Below are 12725 nucleotides of genomic sequence, written 5' to 3' on the forward strand. Positions count from 1 at the left end.
AGAGCCCGTTTGGATTGACGGAAAAAAATTAGTTTTTAAGTCAAAAAATAAAAAAATCAAACTTAAATGACTTTTAAGTCAAAAAATAAAAAAGTAGGAAGAGTCCTATTTTTAGTTTAAAACTTTTTTAAAGTCATTTTAAATTATTTTTAACTTTGTCAAACACTTTTAAAAACTAAAAATGACTTAAAAATAAATTTGACCAACTTTTAAACCAATCCAAACAGCTCTAATACTTTGATACTCTCTCTATTCCATATTGACTGAATTTTTAGAGATTTTTCATTGTTCAAAATAGTTGAATTGTTCAAAATTCAAGAGAAATGTTTGAATCCTTTTTCATATTTATCCTTTCCATTAATAAAATTTTATAATTTTCTAAGAGTTAAATTATACTATTTACAGAGTTATATTTCAATATAGGAGTATTTGTATTTATAATTTTATATTTAATTATCTTTATAAGGTTAATTAAATAAAAGAATAATAAAATGGTTTTCCTAATATGTGGCTTATAAATTCTGCGCATCCTCAATGAGAAGCTAAATTAGGTACAAACTACAAACCCGGTAAATCTTGCTGCGGCATTGAGGGAGGGAGAGATGACAAGGGGAAAACAAAAGATCGAGGCTCAGAGGAAAAATGCCGAGAAGAATCAGAAAGGAAAAGGGTCTCAGCTTGAAGCTCGTGCCGTTGGCCTCAAAGTCATCTGTCCCATTTGTAAAGTAAAATTTTCGATACACCCTTTACGTTTTCCTTTCAAAAATTTCGATTCTTTGTGCTAGATTCTCTTGTATGAGCTTGTTTATCTGTTATGTGGCTGTAATTTGGTGAAATTTGGTGGCAATTGGACTTGTTTCTTTGATTTTTTTCTTCTTTTTTCTGGATAGTAATCTAGATCTAAGTCTTCTTTTGGATAGTTGGGTGGGTGATGCTGTTGGGAAGGAATTTACAATCATCTTACACAAAATCGCATCTGAAGTAAAATAAAGGAAGCAAAAAATGATTTTTCTGGTATTTGTTTGTTTGAAAGGTAAAAATAGGTTTAGATTAAAGGAACCAATTCATTGGAAATGTTGGAACTGATGCTTTTTTTGGGAAAAGTATTTAAATTTATCCCTGACTCTGTTGCTTACCATATTCATAAAAGCTTTACGGAACACTTAACATTCCAACACTTCCTTTCCTTTTTCGGGCATCCAAACAACAACACAAAGAAGTTGGTGCCGAAAGGAAACACATGTGGAGTTTGATAGTTGGTTAATCGGTTATCCATCCATATTAATAATTAAGTTCCAGCTCCCAACCTTGTTAACTAGCTTCCGTTGTCCCTGTTAATTTACATTCCTCATTTGTTATTGTATTAGCCTGAAATCATCCTGTGTTCTTAATTCATCTACCTAGTACCTGTCTTTTCAGTTTTCACTTTACTATTTTCCTATTTTCTACACCATTTGTTATTGTTTTTAGATTACATTCCTCATCTGGTATTGATTTCAGATTTTTCTTGGAACTTCCCAGAAAATAATTTTATAAGTTCAAATGTATTGCCAATTTTTGTAAAGAGTCGAGGGCTATTTGAAATCACTCAGCTGCCCACGATAAGTTGGAATGTTCTGTTGAAATAAGAGAGCAGCCAAAATAATAATCAAGTGATTGCTTTTGTTAGAATCCTAGGAATATTCTATAGCATGTGTAAATATAATAGGTAGCTAGATTTACTCCTATTTTAATTAGGTATTGATTTGTATTGATGTCCTCTCTCTTTAGGACATATAAAATTAGCTTTTTAAACCCCAATAGCTTGTGGGAATAATCAAGCTGAGTTCTCTCTCAAATTCTTGTCTTCTCACAGGTATCAGAGCTTTCTTTAGTGAGAAAACAAGAATAAAATAAGAGAACAAAATTGCTGAGCATTTTTCCAGCAAAACCTCCACTATTCTGCAATTTCAACACTCTCCAAGGGTATTGTACATATACTAGCATCACCATTACGATCGGAATCCTTGTGGCGGTGTTTTTCAGTCACTTTTCAGGCATATTTTTTTTCCAATAACCTTTTTCGACGAGACAACAAGTAGTTTTCAAATCTATTCTTCAGGTTTTTCCAAAAAATACTTTATTTTTTGGACACTAATAGATCTGTTTCATGTCTCCCGGATCCGATATGCTTAATACTAAATCTGTGGGCTCCAACACCAATCAACTATTTTTTTGTCCGAGTTAGAATACAATGACTTCCTTCAGTATTAGGCGAGTAAGCAAACATCTTCATCAATAGCTTCTGGTGCCCCAATTGGTAATCCTGTTGCTTGTATCTCACAGTCCCCCACACTTGGCCCTTGGGTTATGGACTCAGGTGCTTCTGACCACATTTGCGGTAATGAATCTTTATTGTCTAATATTACTTACTCTCAGTCCCTTCCCACTGTTACATTAGCTAATGGTTCTCAGACAATGGCAATCGGAGTCGGTCAAGACAATCCCTTACCATCCTTGATTCTAAATAGTGTTCTTTTTGTCCCTGGTTGTCCCTTAGCCTCTTGTCAATAAGTTGTTTGACTAAGACTTTAAATTATTTCGTCTCATTCTTTAGTGACTACTTTGTTATACACGACCTCAGTATGGGAAGGATAATTGGCAAAGGGCATGAGTCAAATGGACTTTATTATCTCAATTCTCACAAATCAAGTACAATTTGTTCAGTCTCCGACTCTTCGATTTAATCCACAGACGATTGAGACACCCTAGTTTATCCAAACTTCAAAAAATGGTACCTAGCATGTCCAAAGTTAGATTATGAGTCATCTCAATTGGGGAAGCACACCTGAGCTACTTTTTCACGTAATCCTAATAATCGTGCAAAGTCTCTTTTCCATTTAATTCATTATGATATTTGGGGTCCCAGTAGAGTTAGTTCTACATTGGATTTTAAGTATTTTGTTACTTTCATTGATGATTACTCAAGGTGCACTTGGATGTTCTTAATGAAAGATTGTTATGAATTGTTTTTCATATTTAAGACTTTTTGTGCTAAAATAAAAAATTAGATTGGTGTTTCTATTCACACTTTCCGTAGTGGTAATGCACGTGAATGTTTATTATCTCAATTTAAACAATTTATGTCTTCTTATGGAATTCTTCATTAGACATCTTGTCCTTACACTGCACAGCAAAATGGGGCTGCAGAGAGAAAAGATTGGCATATTATTCTGACCGCACACACTCTTCTCATACAAGCAAATGTCTCATTGCGTTTTGGGGGGGGACACAACGCTCACCTCTTGTTATTTGATTAACATGTACCTTCCTCTGCTATTCAAAATCAGGTACTGCACTCGATTTTGTTTCTCCTGTCAACCTTATTCTCTTTTCCACCACGTGTCTTTGGGAGCACATGCTTTGCCCATATATTCACTTCTAGAAAAGACAAATTCACTAACTGTGCTCTTAAATATGTCTTTCTCAATTATTCAATTGTATAAAAGGGATATCGATACTTCTCACCTGACCTCCACTAATATCTTATGTCCGCTGAATAACCGAGAAAGACATATTTAAGAGCATAGGGAGCGAGTTTTTCTTTTCATGAATTGAGTTTATGGACAAAGCATGTGTTCTCAAGGATGCGTGGTGGAAGAGATAAGGTTGACTGGGGAAACAAAACCAGTGTGGTACCTGGTTTTGAATAGCAGAGGAAGGCATATGGTTAATCAAATAACAAGAGGTGAACACTGCCCCCCAAAACGCAATGGAACATTTACTTGTATGAGAAAAGTGCGTGCAGTCTCAACAATATGCCTATTTTTTCTCTCTGCGACTCCATTTTGCTATGCGGTGTAAGGACAAGATGTCTGGTGAAGAATTCCATGGGAAGACATAAATTGTTTAAATTGAGATGATGAATATTCATGTGCATTATTAGTACAAAAAGTGCGAATAGAAACACCAAACTGATCTTTTATTTCATCATAAAAAATTTGAAATATATGGAAAATAATTCAGAACGATCTTTCATTAAGAACATCCAAGTGCACCTTGAGTAATCATCAATTCCTTAAAACATTTTTTATTTGCTCAACCTGTGTGATGTAGCAACTTTCCTTTGTAGTGGTTAGCTTGGCCATACTTTTCCTTTTGTATCTATATTTCTTAGAAACTTATCCACTAAACTGCATTGTCGAGTCTAACACATGACTCATGAGGTTTGTGAAATGTTGAGATTCTACTTTGATTTGGGGTCAAGCCTATGTTCACAATGGTGGTTGAATGACTTATTATATTTGACTGCTTCAAATAACCAATTAACCTTGTCTTATTTTCTTTCCTTTCTAATTGGCTATTCATTCTGCATTACAACTTCTTAGTTACATTATTTCAGCTATTTTAGCAATTTTATTGCGAGTCTAACACTCATGAGGTTAGTGTGATGTTAGGATTTTACTTTAGTTAGGTACTAACTATATGTTGTTGGAAATTGGTGGCTGCGTCAAGTTACTAACTAAACTTTGCCCCATTCTCGTACCGCCTAATTAGCTATTTATTTTGCATTACAACTTCTTATTACTATTATTTCAGCTATTTTTGTAATAGCATTGTGAGTTCAAAACATCCTACTACTTTGTTCTATCGTAATACATGAGAGTTCTCTCAAATTCTGCTTTCTAGATCTAAGGTAGTTGCTGCATAGTGGTACAACATGTATAGTTGGTTGTTCCTTGTTTATATATTTCTTTTATACCATTGTATTTATTTTAGGTTACTAAGAGTGGCATTATTCATGCTTTTGTTCCCTCAAGCTTGTTCATTTGTCTCTACTGTCAAGATACTATACTTGTTTGAGACTTGCTCATGGCACTTCCATTTTAAACCAAATTCTTTCTTAGGGATGCTTGGGTGGGGCTAACTTGTGGAACTTGTTAGATGTTCAAGTGTCTAAGTGGCCTGCTGATTGTGGAGTTCCTTTTTGTTGGTTGAATTACTTCTAGCCCAACTTGTATTTATTTAGGATCTGAAGGTGTGGGAAAGGGGACATGTTGAGTGGCATACACTCTTTAATAGAGATCGACAATGAATATATGGAAAGAAATCGAAGAAACTCTTCATTTACCGTTTCAATGAGAATTACACGGTGGGTGCTTCATATAACTGTCAGGAATACGTTAATTAGATTTAGGGAGGGAGATGGGTAAGACATGCTTGTTTGGAAGCTAGTGGCACTAGAGGAGGTATTCTAATGTTATGATATTGCCGAAATTGGAAGGGAGGGATCTATTGTTTTCTCGATTGAGTAAATGTATTTTCATTCATAAACATGGTCAAAATGGTTGTATACAATGGGTATATCAAAAGGTAAAGAATCTACAATAAGACTTGATTCTCTACAACTCCACCAAATCATCTAAACAACGAAGAGCTTTTTGTGTGCACCGAAAGAATTATAAGAGAACTGAGACTACTCCTCAACTGAGAGAAACTCGACTCTACACCTTCAAATGCTTTCCTATTTCTCTTTCTCCAAACAACCTACATTAGCTCAAGTGGAACCAAGTTCTAAGACCTTCTCTTCTCATTCTTCTCCTGCCCTTCCAACTGAACATCAACTCTTTTACAATTTTTGACATTGCCCATGGAGTGCCATTAAACCACCTATATCCCACCATGGGGTAAACCCGCAATGTAGAAGAAATGATTCACGTCCTTGCCCTCCTCCTTACACATGTAATACCAATTGATACACACAATCTTCTGTTTTTTAAGATTTTTGCAGTCAAGATCACCCCTCTAGCGGCTAACCAAGTGAAAAACACACCTTGTTCGACACCTTTGGAATCCATATAGAATTACATGGAAAAACATGCTCTTCCCTGACCAAAAGTTTCTCATAAAAGGACTTCACATAGAACACTCCATTATTTCCCAGGCCTCACCATCAAATTGCAAGTTGGAATTGAAAGTTGTGTGGGAGGAATTAGGGTCTGGTGGAGGACTTATGGAGGGCCGTGGGCAGTTTGTGGTGATTTCAATATTTGTAGGTCCCCTCTGGAAAGAGGAACTGTGCTAGTAGGTCTTCAACAATTGTGGAATTATTAGACTTCATCGAGGACGTGAAGCTTATTGACCTACAACTAAAAGGAGGCTCATACACTTGGTTTGGATTAGATCATGAGATAATCATACCACTGCTTCTAGAATAGACAGAATTTTGGTTTCCTTGGAATGGAATGATCCATTCAGTAACATGAAACAAACTCTCTTACAAAGACTGATCTCAGATCATGTTCCTATTGCCCTCCATTGTGACTCTTGGGAACAATCCAAATCATATTTTATGTTTGAAAAATCAGTGATTGACTACAAAAGAAATTGTTGATAGAATCAGAAGCTGGTGGAACTCCTTGAGTTCGCCTGGATGCCTGATTACATGCTATCTTACAAACTTAAAGCCCTCAAAGGTAAACTTAAAGAATGGAGCAGGAATGAACATGGAAACCTGAAAGTTCAAAGTCTAAACTGCTTATTCAAATGATAGATTAAGATTCTTTGCTAGAATCCCTCTTATAGAGGAGAAATCAATCAAAAAGACAACTATTTTGATGGAATATGAAGAAGTTCTTAAGGATGAGGAGATTGCATGGAGACAAAGATCCAGAGCTCTATGGCTAAAAGAGGGTGATAAAAACACTAAGTTTTTTCATCAATTTGCTAATGCTCACAAGAGGTATAACCACATTGATCAATTAGTAGTACAAGGGGAGTCTATAGTGGAACTTGTAAGGCTCAAAGAAGAGACCTGCACTTTCTATAAGAAGCTTTACACAGAGACAAGAATGGAGGCCTGCTGGAAACCTCAATAATTGCGCTACAATTTCAGAAGCAGAAAATGAGGCTTTACAAGATAAATTTGATGAACAAGAAGTGTATAGTTGCCTAAAGAAAGGTGCTACTGATAAAGCTCCTGGTCCTGATGGTTACACAATGGGATTTTTCATGAAGTGTTGAAAACTTTTGAAGTTGGACATTATGGGACTTTTCACAATTTCCTTGTTCAGGAAATGTCTGAAAGAGCTTTAATGCTGCTTATATAACATCGATCCCAAAAAAGACAGGGACAAAGGAGTTAAAAGACTTCTGACCAATAAGTTTGATAGGGAGTTTCTACAAAGCTGATTTAAAAGGTTTTGACAGAAAGACCGGAAAGTGTGGTTGATACTTTGGTGAATTCCTAGTAGATGGTGTTTATTAGAGAGAGACAAATAATGAATGTTTTATTGACTGCCAATGAAGCAATAGACTCAAGAATTTCACAAAAAAGGTTTGGTATCTTATGCAAACTTGACATTCATAAAGCATATGATCATGTCAATTGGGTGTTTCTAATGAGAAATCTTTCAACTAAAAAAAAGTTTCTAATGAGAATTTTGAGACAAATGAGTTTTGGAAGTAAGTGGATCAACCGGGTCAATTTTGGCATCTCTACTGTGAAATTTTCCATTCTCATCAATGGGGCACCTGAATGTATTTTTAATGCTCATAGAGTAATCAGACAAGTGAATCCCTTGTGCCTCTTTCTTATTTCTTTTAGCTATGAAGGTCTCAACAATATGGTCGAAATTGCCAAAGCTAATGGTTGGATACAAGATTTGAGGTAGCCAGAAACAGTGACTCTAGTTTGGAGATCACTCATCTCCAGTATGTTGATGATACCGTAATATTCGGTGATGCAGAGGAAGAAAAATTGAAATATTTAAGAGTTATTTAGTACTTTTTGAAGGCATCTCAGGCCTTCATATCAACCGGAGAAAGAGCCATATATATCCCCCATCAACTTGGTGCCTAATATGGAGCAGTTGGCCTTAATCTTTGGTGGAGAAGTGGGTATCCACCCAACAGTCTATCTTGATATGCCTCTAGGAGCAAAACTAAAATCCAAGGATATATGGAGCTTTGTTTAGGAGAAATGTGAAAAAAAAATTGTCTAGATGGAAGTCGATGTATTTATCATAGGGAGGCAGGTTCACTTTGATCAATGTTGTTTTGGATGCTCTACCAACCTTACATAATGTGACTTTCCTAATCCTACAGGAGTTATACAAAGATTGGACAAAATTAGGAGATCCTTCTCTTGGCAAGGAAAAAGAAAAAAAAAGTTTCCCATTTAGTCAAATGGGAAGTACCTTGGGTCTATCATGCAAGGCAGCGGGGAGATTGATGATGATGTCACACATCGTATTGGGGCAGGGTGGATGAGATGGAGGCTCGCTTCCGGTGTGCTATGTGACAAGAAGGTGCCACCACAACTTAAGGGCAAGTTCTACAAAATGGTGGTTAGACCGGCTATGTTGTATGGGGCGGAGTGTTGGCCAGTTAAGGTCTCTCACCGTTCAAAGGATGAAAGTAGCCGAGATGAGAATGTTGAGATGGATGTGTGGGCATACCAGGAGCGATAAGATTAGAAATGAGGCTATTCGGGACAAGGTAAGAGTGGCCTCGGTGGAAGACAAGATGCGGGAAATGCGACTGAGATGATTTGGACATGTGAAGAGGATAGACATAGATGCCCCAGTGCGGAGGTGTGAGAGGTTGGCCATGGATGGTTTCAGAAGAGGTATAGGTAGGCCGAAGAAATATTGGGTAGAGGTGATTAAACAGGACATGACGCAGTTACAACTTACCGAGGACATGACCTTAGATAGAAGGGTGTGGAGGGCCCACATTAGGGTAGAAGGCTAGTACATAGTCTCATTATTCTTCCTTATTAGTAGGTGCATTAGCGCACTATATTTTTTTTTTTGTGCTCTGATTTCTGTTATTATTTATTACTTTCTGCACTTTGATTACTCTATTTTATTTGTGTCACTTTCTTTATTTGCTTTCCCATATCGCTTTGAACTTCTTAGCCGTATCTGACCTATTTTTATGCTTTCATTGAGCCGAGGGTCTTTCGGAAACAGCCGTCCTACCTTTGTAGGAGTAAAGTCTGCGTACACTCTACCCTCCCCAAACCCCACATTGTGGGATTTCACTGGGTTGTTGTTGTTGTTCTTGTATTTAATCAAATGGGAAACCCTTATCAGATTTAAAAGCCAAGGAGGTCTTGGCAGAGCAAAGCTCTAAAGCCATTTGGAGATACCTTGAGGTACCACAAACCCTTTGGGGCAGTGTTATCAAGTATAAGTATGGGGAGCAGGACAGTTGGGTTTCTAAGGAGGTCAATACTCCTTATGGAATGAGTTTGTGCACATCAATCAGAGCTTTCTGGCCTTTTCTAAAGAGACACTCTTCTGTCTAAGTACATAATGACAACATGACTATTTTTTGGAAAGACAAGTGGTTAGGTCCACAAGTTTTATTCCCTGACCTCTTTGCACTGACTCTATCCCAACAGAAACCAGTGGCTGAGATGTGGAACCCCCAAGCCTAGGACCTGAGGTTTAGAAGAATGATGAATGATAGATTAGTGAGATACCAATATTGACTGAATTGTACAAACTTCTGGAAACCTTTCAAGAGATGCAAGGAGGAGTGGATTGTTTGTGGTGGAATGGACATGGCAGAGGACTTGACTGAATTGTACAAACTTCTGGAAACCTTTCAAGAGATTCAAGGAGGAGTGGATTGTTTGTGGTGGAATGGACATGGCAGAGGACTATACAAGGTTAATACCGGATACCAGATGCTGAATCAGACAACGCCACAAATTACTAATGGGTCATATGGAAACACATTTGGAAGGTGAAGATACCTTACAAAGTTGCATGCTTTACATGGCTGTTAGCAAAAGAGGTTGTTTTGACTCATGAAAACTTGATAAAGAGAGGAATCTCTCAATGTTCAAGATGCTATCTACGTAGGAATGAAGCTGAGACAGTGAGCCACTTATTTCTGCATTGCAGAGTCACATACTGGCTAATCCAAATGCATTCTCCAGTATGAGTTCATGCCTAGCACTCTCAATAATAAGTGATAACAATGTGCTGATTCTTGCCTGAGAGAAACAGCTTATGATTGCCATATTAAGTGGAAGTTGTTGGGCGGGGGTAGTTGATTCGCTATGACTTGCTCTATGACTGATGTGAAGATTTGAGGCCACTTCCAGATCTATGACTAGTTTTGTTTGCTCGTCTACAGCTGCAGTCCTCTACTCATTATACTCAAACCACTTAATAATTTATCCCTTTTCAAGTGAATGCACGCATGTAAACAAATTGAAAGAGAAAATGGGCTTCACCCTTTGAAAGAGGAGGATGGAAGCCCCACATTCCCCTCTCCTATTCTCCCAGGAGTCCTTTCTTACATGTCAATGCTTCGTGTATTGCATCGCATTGCCATAGAAACACCTCAGTCTTCTTCCTTCCTTGTAGTAATCCATGTGTAAAAAACTTTTCCCATCTTTGTAATTACTATGGTCTGTGTTTTTTCCTCAAGTATATTCCGTTTAAATGGTCAAGTTGTCTTTCCATGAAACGATGCAGGACACAAAGTCCTTACGAATTTCATGCTTATGTTCTTCCTTTTTTTGGGTGGGGTTGTGTGTAGGAACAGGTTTTCATGGTTGTTTCCCACCCATTATACACTATGTGTAAGATTGGAGCATTGAGTAGGATAAAAACTTATTTGCATCCAGTGTTTACATCAAATCAATGAATGCAAGAGAAGTGTCTTTCGTACACATTTAATCAATGGTTAAGTGATATGTATTCTTGGTTTGATGAAAACACCGGGTGCAGGTAAGTATTTACCAAAGAGTGCCCTAAAATTGCTGATAGACCGCGAGCTCCTTTTTTTTTATTGGCATGGACTGAAAGGGTAGATCAACTTCTTCTGGCATCTAGACAAGAATTGCTTACCTTTGGGCCTTTTATCTTCAAATGATCAATGGTCAGTCTGGGAAGTGATTTGTTCTCCTTCAGAAAAAATGTTCCTGGGGAAATTTAGGAGTCTCACATCATATCCTGGGAATACTTGTTCTCGTGCTGATAATGTAGACAGACCGTGTATTAGTGTAAAGACTCATTGTTTTCGATACAGTCTTTAAGAAGCTCAGCAACATTAATAATATATGTGTCTTTCTTAGTTTATTCATGTGTTCTATTATGTTAAAATTGTGAATCTTGTTAGGCATGTGAATTACATTTAATCAGGCTTCAGTGCCTTATCGATTACTGCATTCAAGAGCCACAAACAGATTGTATTCTGTGTCTGTCATACTAAATGTTTAAACCGGGAAAAAGTTTGTACGACACATGATTACAACTTGCTTTGTAGTTGCACTATGTTTAACTCAATAGCTACATGTTCTATGTAGCATTATCAACAAATGTGCTGGACTCCTTTTCTCAAGGCATGCTAAGATTTTTGTTGGTTTTATAGGCTTTCACTAAAGTAATTTTTTTTTTTTCAGGCGCAGCTAGCAAATCAAAACCAACTTGTGGATCACTATGGGTCTAAGCATCCAAAGGAAAAGGCTCCAAGTAACTCAGAATAACATTTCCTGTTTCTTGGGAAGCTTCTTGCTTTTGTTCTCAAACCTTTGAATCAATCAGTAAAAACTCTGTTAAAAAAGGCAAGAGTCCAAGCTGGTGATGGCTGCTTTGTGAAATAGATTGAACATTCTCTGTGAATAGTGTAAGCAACAAAACAATAAAAATCTAAAAGAGGATGGATGGTTTGGTTATGCTTACTAGCTGCAAAAGTTAACGGGTCATTTGCACTTTTGTCCATATTTTGTGTGTCCTTTGTAAGAAATAGTTTCTTCGTGAGTATAACTTTCTATTTCTGTATCATAATATTCATAAGTTATGCCTGAGAATGACTGTAGTTTCTAAAGAATTTATGTCACACTAGATATAAGTTCGATTGATAAAGGACGAAAATGAAAGACTAGCCTATTTGAAAGGCAAAACATGTGATTTTATGTATGTTAGCCCATTACAAACTTGTGGAAACAATCAAACCGCAATATTAAACCATCCAAAACAAACCATGCTATAATTCAAATATCCCACGCACAAATTAAAAACAAGAAAAGAAACATAAATTAGAATATTGAAACCTAGTCATATATTATTATATTAATTGACCTATTCCAAGGTTTAATTGTACGTGCATTCACGTACAAAATACACTGACCATTGCTTTCAATTTGCCAGTATATTTCTTGTTTTATTTCGTCAATATTGCAATTCGAGTGTGTAAAATTTTCAGAAATTAGTAATATCAAAATCACCATAAGGATTGCATTAATTGTTAAAATACAAGTATATTTAGCTCATTTGATTTCAACTACTCCGTCCATCTCACTTTATATATATATATATATATATGGTATTTTTCGCTTTCTAAAAATTAAATTGACTAATTTTCAAAGTTACATTAAATTAGATCAATTCAATATTTTAATATTATAATTTTAATTTTCAAAAATAGTACGAAAAGTACTACGTACGAATTACAATATCTCTTATCAACATGATAATTATATTTTTTTTGAAAATATTGGTTAAAATTTGCATAGCGTCAATTTCAAAAAGAATAACCTACTTCTATATTCAATAATAATTTAATTTTAAAATGTGCATTTTATTTTAGTAAAAAGATTTATAGCCACGCAAATATGATATACACTCCGTTTCAAAAAAAAATGACCTCTTTTTTTTTTTAATCTGTTCAAAAAAAAATAACTCATTTCCTTTTTTGATAAAACTTTAATTTCAATTTTACAC

General features: G+C 36.1%; 1 long non-coding RNA gene across 1 annotated transcript; it reads left to right on the top strand.

The window, feature by feature from the left end:
* The first annotated feature begins 511 nt into the window (after positions 1-511).
* Positions 512-11789, top strand: LOC129889518 (uncharacterized). The gene is made up of 2 exons (XR_008766925.1): positions 512-725; positions 11405-11789. It is a non-coding gene; the product is annotated as an uncharacterized LOC129889518 (long non-coding RNA).
* The last annotated feature ends 936 nt before the right edge of the window (positions 11790-12725 follow it).

This window comes from Solanum dulcamara, chromosome 5 (assembly GCF_947179165.1).
Source record: "Solanum dulcamara chromosome 5, daSolDulc1.2, whole genome shotgun sequence".
NCBI lineage: Eukaryota > Viridiplantae > Streptophyta > Magnoliopsida > Solanales > Solanaceae > Solanum > Solanum dulcamara.